Source organism: Bactrocera latifrons, unplaced genomic scaffold (genome assembly GCF_001853355.1).
Source record: "Bactrocera latifrons isolate USDA-ARS-PBARC rearing strain unplaced genomic scaffold, ASM185335v1 scaffold_105, whole genome shotgun sequence".
NCBI classification, from domain to species: Eukaryota; Metazoa; Arthropoda; class Insecta; order Diptera; family Tephritidae; genus Bactrocera; species Bactrocera latifrons.
In genome coordinates, this window is record NW_017534464.1 from 497,519 (window position 1) to 513,883 (window position 16,365).

General features: G+C 35.0%; 1 protein-coding gene across 1 annotated transcript in view; it reads right to left on the reverse strand.

Moving 5' to 3' along the window:
- Positions 1-1,593, reverse strand: part of LOC108969593 (tubulointerstitial nephritis antigen-like) — a 97,167-nt gene extending 95,574 nt beyond the window's left edge. Inside the window, exon 1 of the mRNA XM_018934415.1 lies at positions 1,467-1,593. The gene's annotated coding sequence lies outside the window, so the exon portion shown is untranslated. The remainder of the gene's footprint in view (positions 1-1,466) is intronic.
- Positions 1,594-16,365: the final 14,772 nt, after the last annotated feature.

Genomic DNA, 16,365 nt, shown 5'->3' on the forward strand with positions numbered 1-16,365 from the left:
TAGCACCTGTTGGCAAGAGTTATTCTGCGTTGGTGTTAATACTGCTTCCAAGATAGATGAAATTATCTACGACTTCGAAGTACCGTGGGAGTCAAGTCGCGAATGCGTCTTCCTCCGCTTCACCTGACCGATTTTAACAAAATACGATACATAACCTCTTTTTCATAATAGTATTACTATGTCACAGAACGAAAGTGAACGCCTACTTTCCATATAACATAATCTCAAATCTCATCTAATTTAATAAAGGAGCAATTAATATAATGGGATAGAACTTTGCGCGAATAGTGTTTTGCATCTCTTGACCAAAAATTGTCCAAATCGAATCAAACTTTTTGCGGAAAATATGTGAGATGTGTAAGAGAAATCCGAAAATAATCCTTTTCTGAAAATAGTATGTTCGAACGTTAAAAGCTGAATCGTCAAGTGCTGAATCGTGTCAATACTTTCATTAGCTCCCACATACCTAATATAAAGATTTTGGAATTTCTAAGTGACTTCAGACCGTGTACTATGTCGGCCAATATGTGGGTTATCTTAATTAAAATGATGAAGCCTGTTTTACCGATAATAATGTATTTTTGCACGTAAAATGGATAAAATCCGGCGAAAACTTGTCCCAGCCCGCTTGTAACTAATATCGAAATTTTCGAACATCCGACTTACTTTTAATATAGAGTTTAGCCAACTCCTGGCGGTATTTCCTCAGCTTTGATCCTTGCAAGTTGCAAGAGTATGAATGTTCGGTTACAGCCGAACCTGGTTTTTTTTTTTTACCTTTTTTGAAAATTACGTTGCTCAATTTTTTTGTGATTATAATTTTTGCTAAGTATAAATTAAAATTTTCTAAGGCGTTAAATACATGCTTAATCGGGTGCTCTTTTAAATTACAATATTTATATCTATTTTTGTATGTATGATGCTACTGAAAAATTTCCGAGACTTTTTGAAGTGGGTGTGAAATTTCGAAAATCAATTATACTTGGTATTTACAATATTTAATTATGTAATGCGTGAGTAACTCAATACAAATAAGTATTGCAAGTTGAATTATACTCAGGTGTAACCGCAATTACAATCAAACATACATATAAGGTAAATAGCATATGTCAGCTTGAAAGGCTCGCAATGTTCGTTAGTAACTTTTATTTTGTGATATTTCCATGTTTACCTTCAAGACGAGAAATGCGCATTCAACAGACAAATGCAAACAAATTTGCGTGGGTTGACAATTGCTAGTGATAGAAAAACACAATAACAACAACAAATTGCAGAAAAAACTAAATGTGGAACAAAAACATCATTGAGTCTGGGAACCACTTGCAGACTTGTGCATAAATGAATGAATATTGTCGCCTTTTAAGTGGACTCAGATACATATATAAATATACAGATATACAAATATACATATGCACATATGTATGTCTGTAAGGCAAATGACTTCATATTGTGACATTTGTACTTACCGTTGAGAAAGTGTGACAATTGAACTGTTGAAGCGCACAGCTTGTTGTTGTTGATTATATTGCACGGCAATAGCGCAAAGATGCACTTTATTGTTATTGCAAATAATAAATACTATTTTTTTTGTATAGAAATTTCAAAATTTTAGTTAATTTTACACTTTTCACACTCTTTTTAAACCGAATGCACTAAAGTACTTTACCGTTAACTTGCACAGTTCACACTTTTAACTATATAACGGAACCCATGAAAATTTCATATTTTAACACGTTTATCCACTTCCAATTGGCTTTTCGTATGGTTCCGTGCAAGAATTAGTTCACAACTTTACTTTGTGTGCTTGAAAATCACTTCCTCCGTTTGCTGCTAAGCCACAAATCCAACTGATTTGCAGCTTAGACGGCTGATTGCTGATCGGACTGAAAATCCGCGTTGCAGCGCAGCAAGCGCACGTGTTTTGCGGTGACAGGTAGCTGTGTGGGTAATGCGCGCAGCCGCCGCGACCGAGTTACAGTGGGCGCTGCACATAAGTGCGCATGACGTCGCCATTACAATAGTCTCCGTTGCAGTTGTGCGTAAATATTGTTTACTCAGTTCAATAATCATTGAAAAGTGTGAACGCCACAAGTACCTAAGTTGTTAAGCTGTTCAAACACTTTTGAAACAAGTAGGAAAGAGCTAAGTTCGGGTGCCGATCGGGTGTATGGAAAACATAGACTGAAATGAAACTTTGCATTCAAATATCTTATATATCCAGCCATAAATTGTTTTTCTTCTTTATTGGCATATACACCGCTTACGTGGTTATAGCCGAGTTTACAACAGCACGCCAGTCATTTCTTCTTTTCTCAATTTGGGATCAATTCGAGATATCAAGTACAGCCAGGTCCTTCTCCACCTGGTCTTTCCAATGGATTGGCGGTCTCTCTCATAACATATAGCAGAACGGGAATAGTAAGTGACTTATAGAGTTTTGTTTTTGTTCGTCGAGAGAGGAAGCCTCAGTTGCCTAGTCAGTACGAAGTAGCACCTGTTGACAAGAGTTGTTCTGCGCTGGATTTGATATTGTTGTTGTTTGTGACGTGGGAGCCAATTCGCGAATGCGATCGCTATTATTTTTTGACAGGACATTTCGTCTTGCCCTGGTTCACCACCCGACCCGTTTGCTTCGTTTCTTTGTCCAACCTGGAGGAATCAACGGCGCAGTTGTTATATATAATGATTATATATCCATTATCCATTATCGATATATTCGAAATAAAAAGAGGCTGAAACCACGAAATTAGTTGTATGGGGTTGGACCAGGGTCTAAACCGATTTCATCAATTGTTAATGCCGAAACGATTTATCTTATCTCATAATCATCTCCGAAAATACATGTTAACAACACGAGCCGCTTGCTCCAAAACAGACGCACACTGTAGCCGCCATGAACAACACGAGCTACGTACTCACTCGCAGAATAATTGTGTTATGTGGATTGTTTTAGCTTTGGTACATACCTTCCACCATACCAACTTGAGAGACTACTGCCGACATCGTTCTCAGGATCATTGCACTCATTAAGCCCCCTTATCGTGACCAGATAATAATACAGAATGAGGAATAATCCTCTGGCCTTACGCTACCTCCGGGATATTGATTTTAATCTATATATTGCTAGAACTATATTTGTCGTCTAGTTATTATTCGTTTCGCATAATCATACTCATATACTCAAAAAGAATCGTTGTAAAATCGTCTTCGCGGTATGTTCACCTGCTGCTTATCACGATATTTAAAGTAAGAAAAATTTGTACCGAAATATTTCACCAAGATCACCCTCTAAAATTTCTATTTCTGCAAGCCCTTTCATTGCAGTGACTGTTGACTTTCTTGTAAATTTGTATGTATTAGATTTGGCGCTGCTACTTCATTTGCTGCTCTTTTATGCTCTAATTTTTTTGCAGTCACTATTCATTTGCATTGCTGTTAGATACTGCATTCTCGAACTCAATAGGCTCGGTATTATTACCTGCCACATACACAGAGATTGCAGTAGAATCGGAGCATAAAAGAGCAACAAACACTGTGATCTCTACTGTACCACTTTGTGCTTTTGTTACAGGAATTTGAGAGTGTACCTTGTGTGTAAGTACAAACGTGTGATATTTTTCGCCAACTAAACAGTTTTGTGTTTGAGTTTATTTTGATTTTCGTGTTTTGTTTTTTTTAGATTGTATTGCGCTGTTATCAGTTGTAAATATTTCTAAAAGGGAGGCGTATTTTTTATTTTTGAAAATTAACTGTCATATTACAATTCATTTATCAACATTAAAATATTTATTTATTCACAAAGTAGATGCTCTCTAGGATGCTTTTAATTAGCGGAACTATTAAATATTGATAGCTACTTTTGCATTTAACATGTCTTCATATTTCCTTGAATTGTCGTAAACTCGTAAACATCTGTTTGTGGTTTGTTGACCTTTAAAAATAATTGTTAGTTTTTTTTTTTTGGTCGGTTAGGGTAGGTTAGTAGGAATGTTCCATGCTGGATTGATATCAATTGGATAGCTTTGAATATTGTTCTTCGTGATACCTAAAAACATTCTCTTAGCGGTTTCTTCTCTGCTTTGTGGGCGTGTTCAAGCCGTAAAACAAGAGGCAAGAGAAAGTAGGCTTTTTCAACGACGAATCGAAGATAATAAAGAGGGTAAGAGGTGGAGCCGTTTATCGAGAGCTCTGCGTCAACTCCAGCGCACTGTGTCGTCTTTCGAGCAGAGGGGGCTATCATCACATGTTTCGAAGTACAGCTTTCTTCTGAAATGTTTGCATTCCCTCCGATTCATGATTTATGATTTAATAGCAAAAGCATAAAATTTCTTCAGTATTACTTTTGTTTAGGTGCCCGCTTACTGCGGAATCACTGGAAACTTTAAAGTCGATGAGCTTGCTAGGAAGTACACTCATTGTCAATTTTTATCTGTTTGTAAGCGAGTCGGTCTCAGTTGTTTGAGTTATCAAACAGAGTTCCTTACCTCTATTTCCTTGATATATACCTTAGCTAATGACTTAATGACTCACATATGCATTTCTGTTTCGGTTCATGACTTATAGACTATTTCAGCACACTAGAGAGCAAATGAAGAATACCTACATTTCCAGATGCGTGGTAGAACTAAATATTTGAAGAGAAGGAAATTGTTTTTTTTTTTTTCTATTTGAAAAAGACGATGCCTTCTAAGAAACTGTCAGCCTCGAAAAGTTAGCTTTTTATTACTAAGGCCCAGAACTGAAGCAATCGAGCAACATCTACCTTTCCTTCACGTTCATCTGTTTGTAAGTGGATAGTGCCTGTCTGAATGTCTTTTACTTCCGATGGTTAGATACCAACAATGGTAGAAAATTGAAATGAAATTATGAAAATTTCTTGGATAAAATTTTTGCGGCTATCTCATCGCCTCTGCGCCTCAATCAATTTAAAGCTTTTTCTTCTTTGAATATGTTGAGTGATGTGTACATGTCTTATGCGAATAGTGTGAGGATTTTTGGTATAACATTTTTATGTACTCTGGGATGTGGACTACCCATCCTTCCACTTGGTCAAGTTAGAAGCCAATTCTTTTCTATGTACGTTGTGACAAAACAGCATCCGGTTGATAGGACTGTTCTTAAATACCATGCCAAATATGAGCGGGATCTATCTACCAGTTTGCTTACAGTAGCTGCTCAAGTCGGTATACTATTATTTATCTCAGTAGCGACAATGAATAAAAATATCGAACAAAGAAAAAAAAACGAGTCGAAACCAAAAAATTGACGCCAAAGTCTCTCGAAAATCAAGGTGATGCAAATTTTTTTTTTTCGATTTTCGTGGTTTGATGAATCTTCATGAATTTGTGCCGGAGGAGCGCATCGAGCCACTATTGTGACCGAATTTAAAGCCAAAAACGCATTGATCAACTACCGTATTCATTAGATTTGTCTCGGTGTGATTTTTTCTGGTTCGTCAAGCTGTGGCATTCGATCGATCATTTTCAGTCGATCGAAGATTTTTTGTTTTAACAAAATTCGCTGAAGGAGTTGAAGGCCATCTCAAGAAGTGAATATGAAAAGTGTTTCTAGAAATATAAAAATCTTTGACATAAGTGTCAAATCGTATAATACTAACACTGAAATAAAAGGTCCATATATTTTAGTGCGTACAACGCATAAATATTTTTATAAAAAATTTATTATAATTTTTCTCTCACATTTTAGTATCTCCTACGAGTACTGCATTACACTCATTTGACCTTAAAATTCTAGTTTACATTTTACGGTGCTTATCGAGCTACTGTTGAAAGCCATTCCAAACATTTTTTCACCGAAACACTCACATGAAAAGCAATTAATCAAATAATTAATTTAAGCGAGCGAACGGTTGTTGCTGTTCAAAGCTATCTAAAACGCTTTAGCGCCAACTAAATCAAGCATAGCAAATAACTCAAATGCATTTTAGTGCAACATAATGAATATTTAAATTGCGAGAAAATCAATTTACAACATTTCACACTAGAAGGCAATAAAAGTATGGAATATATAGTATATTTGTTTGTGAAAATAAAAAGCGAACGTCAATATTAATAGTTATCCAAGTAACTGTGTGTAATAGTTTAAATATGTATGTATATATATGTGAGACATTTATGTATATTAATAAGATGATTAATGGTATATATAATATTTTCCCAACAAATAATACTAAAATTTAATTTATTGCTTAGTATAATTCAAAGGCTCGCCAATGTGTTCATATTTACCTGACGGTAGGTGTGAAAATCCAATAAATTAAATACCGTAAAAAATCATTGACCTTGACATTGAACGGAATTCATAGCTGTCTATAATGTTGAAATTTTTCTGTATTTATTTTTGGGTGTGAAATGTGCCACCTACTACCGAATTTAATGATTGCAACAAGTTCAATAGTCGCCTGAAAGCAACCGCCAAACCGAAAACCTATTAAAAATGGTTTATATTCTCGTGTTTTACAATGCAATTTGTAAATGTTGTATTAAAAAAAATTTTATATTTCAATCATAAAAGGCGCGCCCAGACTGAGGACCAAGTAACTAGAATAAAAGCGATCTCCGACATGCGGGTGTTTTATGACTGCAATCTTGTTTTTGTTGTTTTGCGCAACAGCAAGCGTTAATGAATGAAACATAAAGTAAACACGAAAAACTTAATTAATTTCCACGAAACACGACATTTTTTGTTGTACGAAAAATTTAAACCGCCAACACCACAAAATCGCCCATAAAGAGCTCATGCTGAGCTTGCAATAAAATGCTTTAAATGTCAACAAAAGCTACGGCAACAACTCTATTACACGTCCTCAAGTCCACAATTGCTGTTTATGTGAGAGCGTAGGTACATATACGGATTTGGGATATCAGCGATAAAGATCTCCAGTCCGTTTAATGATTGCAAAAAATTTCTAAAACAAATACACATCAAGTGACATATAATATGTGAAGTGCCTGCTTGCCAGTGTTGCCCTTGACACAAATTGTGGTCGCATAAAGTATTTCTTAAGAATTCAGTCAGTTGTTGGTTTTAGAATTTTATTTGCATATTTTTGGCGCGACATGCATTCTTACATAAATATATACTATATATCATATACATATATATATATATATATGTAAATATAAATTTATATGGATACACCCAATTTGACCCCACGCCATTGCAAGTGTCGCAGACAGCAAACATTTCAACGTCTCTTATCGCCGCAATCAAAGGAAGCAGCCAAAGTGTCTGAGTTCAGTTGGGTTGGAGTGTCTTAGCTAGTTGAGTTGATCTCCAGTGAACCAGCACACAATTTCATATTCTTGCTGCGAGAAATTTATAGTGTTTTTACGAGGTCTTTTGCACTCATATACGGGTTCGTCGTTGCTTAACAGTAAAGTCTTTGTACATGGAACACTCCGTAATTTGCTTGTGAATCAGTTTTGGAGTATGGATATTGTCTATTAACATGATATTTTTGTAATGATTAGTTCTGGTTATTGAAATAAAGAAAAAAACAAGGAAAAATCTTAATTTCGTACGCACCGAAACTACAATACCCTTCACGAATATAAACGATTCTTTACAAGGGTTTTCACCAGTCAGTTTGTATGTTAGCTTTAAGCTATAGAGGTCCAATGTCAGCGGTTCCGACAAGAGCAGCGTTTTGGTGAGCAACGGACGAGTGCAGAATTTATGATCGGTATCTCAAACACCTAAATCGTTTAGGCTCGTCACGCCGATTATTTGTATACTAGACTCTCTCACATTTTCTTTTGAATATGACAATTATCGTGACAAATAAAATATATCTTGTTCAGGGTATAAAAATTGCAACTATAGCTATTTCTTTAGTGATTTGAAAATATTCTATATTATATGCCGCTCACATTCGATGAATTAAGACCAAGGAATAGCTTAAGCCCATTGCGCTCCCTGCCAAAGGACGCACCATCATGTCTTCAAGACAGCCAATATCAGATTAAAGCATTCAGTTTTGAGTTAGTAATTCACCAAGTGAGCTTTTTCTTTTATTAATTTCAGTTATAAATTTTGCTCCGATTGTCCCCCCTTTATCTTACAACCTTAAGTTAACAACATACATATACCATATATTTCTTAAAAGTTATGAATTGTGGAGGGAGAATTCGTTTACGATTTCACAATCAAAAGTTGAAAACTAGCTATTGTGGTTTATAGTGGGATTCTGTAACCCGTCTCTAGTCTCTATTTGAAAAAACAAAATTGTCTCTGTCAAATTTAGAGACTTGATACTGTATCACAGTACAGAATCGCGGGGTTATACCGGTCAGTCCAAATTCGCGCTTTACATCGCTCTGTTTATGAATTTGCTAAAGGCTGTATAATTTTTTCGACATCACTGTAACTGATGTCTAACAGTTTCCTTTCCCGGTTGCAGAAAAAAATCAAATTATATTCAGTTGCATAAAACATTTCATTATTTAAAAATCTCGCCTCTAAGAAATTAACGAATCTTGAGAATTCTTTGATTTTTCTTTAGATTTTTCAACTTTTCTTTCTTTTTTAATAGCATTTGATAGATAATAAAAGGGAATATTCAAGAATATTCATTCTGTGATAACAGTACATATTCAAATATATTCTTGTCATGATAAATTTTCGGTTTCGGTTAAAAAGTTGTTACAAACCTAAGGTATATTCCATATTTCGAATAAATTCAGGTGCTTCGCCCTAATCATGTTAATTAATTATTATTGGCTGCATAACGTTTTTATATTATATTTCTGCGTTATTAATCGAAATTTGCACAAAAATTCTAAATGTCGTCACTATATCAATATTTAAGGCTGCACTGTTCTACCGATCGATCAGTTGGTCTGGTTGAGCCGTTATTGCATACATTTAGGCTCTGAAATTTGTCAGTTTAGCCAATGGAAATTCTTTGTTCATCAGTGAACACAACCTTGCGCTATACGTTTGATAGTTTGGAAGCTTTGTTATTGGCGATCGCTGCCGTGAAGGGAAAATTTACTTTTTAGGTTTTTATGTTAATAATAGACATTTTGAACGAATAATTTAAATAACATTTGATTAGTTAATATACAATCGAATTATATGATAATTGTTTTACGAATTAATAGATCATATTGTGACCTGTCGAGACCGGATATCGTGTATATACTTAATGACCTTATAGGTTTAGAAGTATAAAATGCTTGATTTTAATAGAGATGTAATTTTTCATATACAGTATTATAAAAGTACAGGAAGAATGCTTGAAATCTCTGCATGACAATATTATGAAAAGTTATAAAAAATCAGGCGTTGATCCTTTAAATGGATTATAAAATACGCAGGAGCGAAAAATTCATTCAATGCCTTGAGTTCCTAGCTTTAATGCTGCGCAAAACCTTTCGTTCATCCCATTCATTCTATTTCCGCTGTAGTGAAGTTGATATACAAAAACAAAAACAAAAAAAAAAAAAAAAAAAGCACAAACAAACAAAAAAAAAAAAAAAAAAAAAAAAAAAAAAATTACCAGCAGCACCGCCCCCAAAACAAGTAAGACTATGTTAATAATTTTAAAATTCATAATTGATTCTTCAAACTCTACATCGTCCTCTCAAAGCAATCCTCGTTGGTACAAATANAATACTGCTACAAGCAAAACAAGTAAGACTGTGTTAATGATTTTAAAATTCTTAATTGATTCTTCAAACTCTACATCGTCCTCTCAAAGCAATCCTCTTTGGCACAAATACACTTGTGCGTTTTGTTTTTTTCAATCATCGATACAGTTGTTAAAGTAAATTTCCGGCATAGCCTTTAAGGGGTTACTTCGGGTCCCTCGGGGGAAAAACAGCATTTTTCAACAATTTTTTCACATATAAAAAATTTAATATTTTGTTAGAATTTTTTATTTCTACAATGGTTGTTACATTATTAACAAAGAAATACTAACACTTTTGGAAAAAAATATTTTAAACTCGGCCATTGCGTCGCCATTTCCCGCATTCACTATTTAGAGTAAAAAAATATATGTACATATGTATGGCTTGGTTAAAACCTTATCTTAGAAATTGACCAAAAGAGAATAGTTGGATTTTTGGCAGACATTTTTCCCAAAAAAATAAAATTTTAGTGAAAATTTCGCGATATTTTTTTCGCGTATAGGGCGATACGATATTAGTTGAAACTTGGCGAAAACCTTATGAAGAGTCAATGCAGTATGCGACGGTGTGTTATCGTCGTGCAAAAACGAATGAGTTGTTTGCTCATATTTGGACGTAAGTTTTTTGTACATAGCTCGGACACTGCTACAGCTATGTCAACCAAACTCTATAGAGTCGTTCCTTCAGGCATTTTCATATACAGCTCAAAAATGGAAGAAATCGGATAATAACCACGCCCACCTCCCATACAAAGGTTATGTTGAAAATCACTAAAAGTGCGTTAACCGACTAACGAAAAACGTCAAAAACACTAAATTTTACGGAAGAAATGGCAGAAGGAACCTGCACCCAGGCTTTTTTTTAAATTGAAGTGAACTTATGCACCAAAAACCATATCTCAGGAACTATTCGACCGATTTCAATGAAATTCGGTACATAATAGTTTCTTAACACCCTGATGATACGTTCGAAATATGGGTGAAATCGGTTCTCAACCACTCCTGAAATCTCTATTATCACTTTATCATGCGAGAGTATAAAGTGTTCGGTGACACCCGAACTTAGCCCTTCCTTACTTGTTACGAATAGCTTCGCGCAAACGACGCATAATACTCTAATAGTATTCCTTGTTGACAATTTGGCCGGTTGGAAGGAATTCAGAGTGCACCACATCTAGATAACCGAAAACTACTGTCAACGTAATCTCGATTTTTGACTTGTTTTTACGTGCTTTTTTTCGCTTGTGTTCACCTTTACCATGATATTCGGCTGATTGATCGTCTGCTTCTGTGCCGCAAGCATAGATCCAAGCCATATTGACTTTGGAACAAATCGTCCTTCACTTCTCCTCGGCCCAAACGATGTTTCAAAATGGTTTTCACTGATTCTTCCAATATTGCAACGTTGCCAGTAAGTACTGTTAATCGTATATTCTCAAGCACTAATCCCTTTATTTGAAATAACAAATATAAAAGTTAGTAGCATGGAGCGTTCGATATTGTTAAGTTTTTTTATTTAGTAGGGTAACTTTTAAGAAAATTAAAAGAAGTCAACTAAAGAAATTATTTTATACATATGTGGAAAATACTACGAGTACATTAAACGGGATAATAGTCTTGGCCAAACTTATGGGGCATAATTGTTTTAAAATGTTTCATTTATTTTCGTAGCATTTTTCAAAAATTAAAAAAGAAATTTACGATTTCAATTCATAGTCACACTTATTCCAAAAGTTTTTTTTTTAACTTTTTCGTATGAATTATATTTCAGTAAAAGAATCTTCTAACTTCTAAGCCAAACTTTAGCTTTCTTGAATATCAATATWTACCTCACATTGCCGCATTGAAATCCAGAACGAACTATGTATGTGCATTGAAATGCATAGTAAAATGAAAAAAGAGAAAGTCATAAGTTTCTAATTCTTTTATTTAAGCGTCACGATATTTCAGTCAAGCGAAACATTTTGGCAGATGCACTTAAATTCTGTACATTGTAGCWACACTTGGCAGACATACATATGTAAGTACATATTCCTGTGTGTATGCGGCGTCATAAAAGTATTACTTTCACAAGAAAGTTTTCAGAAAATCTAGCACCTTTTCTAGGCGCATACAARTGCATATACATACATACTTACAGCAATAAATATGTAACTGGAACAAAAAGTACAAAGCATTCAAAAATTTAATCGCCGTTAATATGATAATACAACTGCATATACTTGTACTTAGATATATGATATACATATAGTATGGTCATACGATAAGTTTAAATATTTAGATATTGCGGGAGGCGCTAATTGATGAAATCTGGAGTTCCCGCTTTGCGGCATTCACTGAGCTTGCAATGACATTTCGCCGACTTTTTCTTAAATGCATTTGTAATGAAGTGTGTAAAGTGTGTTTTTGTTTTCTTTTTCAATGTGAAAAGTGAAATTTTGTTGTGAATTCAATTTGCGCCATAATGGCAGAAGCGTGAAAAACTTGCCTAATGCCTGCTGACGAATATGGAGCGGCATAGTTAAATGAAAGCAAAATTWATTCTAATTAACATGAAAAGCTCAAAGATGTTTGACAAAAATTACTATACAAGACAAATTTCTAACTGTTAGAAAAGGAACGTTTTTGTGCAAAAATCGACTTTATTACGTGACATAACAGCTCAATTGAATAATTTCCGGCCTATAATAGTAAAACAAATTATTTTTCAAAATTCGTTTTATTATTCAATATAGTTCCTTTCAATCGTGTCACGCTAATTATAGTGACCACCCAACTTGTGACATAATTTTTTAGTAACATTTGTCCTCTGCTTCCAAATACGCCTCAGCTTCGGTGATCACATATTCATTCGACGAAAATTTCTTCCCAAGGAGCATTTGTTTGRCATCTGAAAATAAGCAATAGTTGTTGGGGGCCAGATCTGGAGAATACGGTTTTCACAGACCTCTGATACGGTGCATTGCCTTGGTGCAACAGCACTTTCTTTATCTATGTATGGGGCTGTTTTCGACGATTTCGTTCTTCAAACAGTCAAATAATGCCATGTAATAGTCGCTGTTGACGACACTTCCTTTTTGAAGGTACTCAATAAAAATTATTCCATGCGCAACCCAAAATGAGGAGGCCACAACCTCGCAAGCCGAGTTTTGCGCTTTGAAGCGGGTTCATCGTGAACAGTCCGCTCGTCTGACTGTCGTTTAGTTTGAAATGATGGAGCCATGTTTCATCCGTTGTCACATATCGAYGCAAAAATTCGGCTTCCGAATCATCAATTCGCGGTTTTTTTTGGTACTATCTCGGTGCTATCACTTTACGGTCATCCAAAATTATTTTGTGGACTTTTTTGATGTTGGATGTTGAAACGACTTTTTTTCWGCGTCCACAGCATTCACCGTCTTCGGTCAATTTCAGTGTGTAGAATTGMAGTATTGTGGGAATTGCAAATGAAGAGCTCGAGTTGCCACGGGAAACGAGAGTTACCGTTTCGCAGCTTCGTTCTGGATACTGTATCAGGTTAAACTCCTACTTATCCAGAATAGACCCTGACATATCAAATATATGGCCAGCGTGCAATGAGTCTTCCTTTGGCTCGATCACGTCGAAACAGCACATTTGCGGTAGGTAGGTGCCCAGGATGACTTCGACTACAAATTATATAATCCTTACCATCCTAACGGGGATTAGGTATCCGTTGCAACAACAACAAACATTTCGCCACGTTTAAGCTTAATTCCTTTTTATCCATTTTTTCACAATAACATAAGTTGTCTTTTGAAGGTTTGGGCTAACTAAAAGTTATTCGGTTTATCAGACGCAGTGCTCTCGGATGATTATCGATTGAATTTTGGGGTAATATGATGGTGTAAAGTTTCCTACATTGTTACTTTTTGAACTTATGTATGTATTAGATCACTAAAAAATTTTGAAAAAATACACATTTAGAATTACCCAGAATATTAGTGTTTTTTGATACAGAAATTTCAGTAGTTAAGAGACTACATTTCAATTGCGCTTATTCCACTAAAAGCTTAAATTTCTAAATTTAGTTAGTTAGTTAGGTATTACCTACCTTATTACTATAACCCTTGTACGTACGTTCGTAAGTTCTAACGTCGGATCCAAGTAGAGGTACTTTTTTCAGTAGCCTTTTGTTGACAGATCACGTGTGAGTCGTGTCAAACTGTCATGTTATTTTTGTCTAGTASTTTTTGGAATTTCATCATGTAAATACCTACGACTGAACAACATTTACAATTGYTCAATTCTATTACGAAAATTCACGTTCTGTAAAAAATGTGGWTCGCGTGCTTCTCTCAACTTATAGTCAATATAATCGGCCCACTGAGCGTACTATTCTCAACACCATCACCCATCTTGARACCCAGCATTCATTCATTCATTATTGGATAATATTCGACCAAATAAACCATGTCCAGCAYGCAGTGAACAAAATAAAGCTGARAGTGTAYAYGAAGACCGCAGATTCGGCATCGTTCCCAGCAACTCGAACTGAAGTGTGCAACGACTTATCGCATTTCCTAAATTGAAAACATACAAAGTACATCTTATGCACGAACTGAAGCCGATCGACCTTCCCAAGTGACATCGCTTCGCTCTGTGGGCTCTTAAAGTGTTCCAAGAAGATCCRACGTTTTCRTGCCAAATTTTGTTCAGCGATGAGGCCAATTTCTGGCTCAAATGGTATGTAAAAAGAACAGCTATTTCATCCAGAAAAAACAACRGTTTAGTGTAGGTTGTGGGTTGGARGAATKATTTCTTCAAAAATTACGCCATGATGCCTGAAAATGAAGGTCGCGATTTGGCCAAAATTTGGTTTCAACAAGACGGCGCCACTTCCCACACACGAATGGATCATCTGAGACGTAGCCACGGCCAACATTTGAAATAGATAATCTTCGAAAAATAAATGCCAAATAATGTTTTTTCGAACGATAACAAACATTCCTCATTAAGATTGAAGTTTCTGTGTTTTTTCTTAAAAAAAAAAAAAAAAGTCGGTGACCTCGAGATGGCAAACTGACTAGTCAACAATTAKACCGTCTAAAGGAAGCAAGCATCCCGAAGTGGCTAGCTTTGGCCAAAAGGAGAAAAAATTTTCGCCATCAGGACAACGTCATGCTGTGCACATCGATAGATACCCTCCAGAATCTTTGGAACTTGGCTGCAAGGTTCTTATGCATCTATCTTATAAACCTGGGCTGACACCAAGAAATTACCGTCGTTGTCGAATGATTGTGAACAATTCGGTACCGCTAATAGGTACCAGAGTTTTTATGAAAGTACTTTGAAACACCATTTAATGGTAAATATAAAATTGAATAAGCAGTGTGGAACATTTAAGTAAACTGTAAAGGATGACTTTAGTTATGAGACTTAAAGATACTGCGGAAAATAATTTTAACTAAATTGATTTAATGGGAAAAGTTAATAACATATCCCACTATTTATAAGCAGATGACCTTTATTTTGTTTYGGCAAAAATATTAAAATTTTATATACACCAGCACATGTAAACATTACGGGTAATGAAAATGCCGATCAATTAGCAAAAGATGCACACACTCATTCTACTTTTTTAATAAACAACTACAACGAAAAAGATATTACAAGATGCCTCTCAAACTTCATTAAAATCAAAAAATTCATAATAATGAAAACAAAATTAATGCTCATTATGAAACTATGCATCAGTTATCTCAACAACAAAACACCAGCAACTTTTTTTGATGAGACTTAAACTCGGCCATACAAAACTAACGCACGGATATCTTCTTTCAAAAGAACCACCACCACTGTGCATGAATTGTAATGATACCCTGACCATGCAACACCTAGTAAACTGCCACAATGACACATCGCAAAATGTTGATTTGCATACCGCTATTGCGACACTGGATTACGAAAATATAAGAAAACATCTACCTCCTATACTATTAAATTAATTTAGAGTTGAAATGTTCATATAAGTAAATTAATGTATCTATACAAAATGGAACGAAAACCTAAGCAGCCAGTTCCTTTTTTTCTAGTATGTCTGTAAATTTATTTATAGGTCATTTTAAAATAAATAAATAAATAACTAAATTCTTTCCAACTTTGTGGATAATACGTTCAACTACATATATCGACTCAAAGCTAAGCAACCACTATAACCCTTTCAGACCTGAGATATTAAAGTTTACAGATTTTAACGCCGCTTCGCACAGTTGCTAATATGACCATCGTGAATGCAATAAATATAAGAAAAAAATTAYCCGAAGAAGGATTCCTAGAAAAAAGACTCGCACAATTGTGTATTACCGGTCTTAAAGCCATATTATTGAAAGAAAAAGCAGTACGATTTAAAAATCTTATTTCAAGAATAAAAATGATTTTATATTGATGGAATGTATTTAAATTGATTGAAAGCGATAATTTTTTTGTGTGGTACTCCTGAAAACTGTTTTTATTTTTGGTTAGGCAGAGAAATACATCGCATTTGGAGCATTTTATTATAGTTCTGCTTGTACATTCTTTCACGCGGCACATCCGTGTTGTTGTCATATCCATTGCCTCTAGCCAGTGATCATTCCGATCAGTACGTACATCAACGGGAGTATCCAGGGGTCTGTTTCTTTTCGCAGCTGGCTGTGCTGTTGATGTGCTATATGGAACAGTTGGATTAATTGGCCTTTCAGTGAATTTGG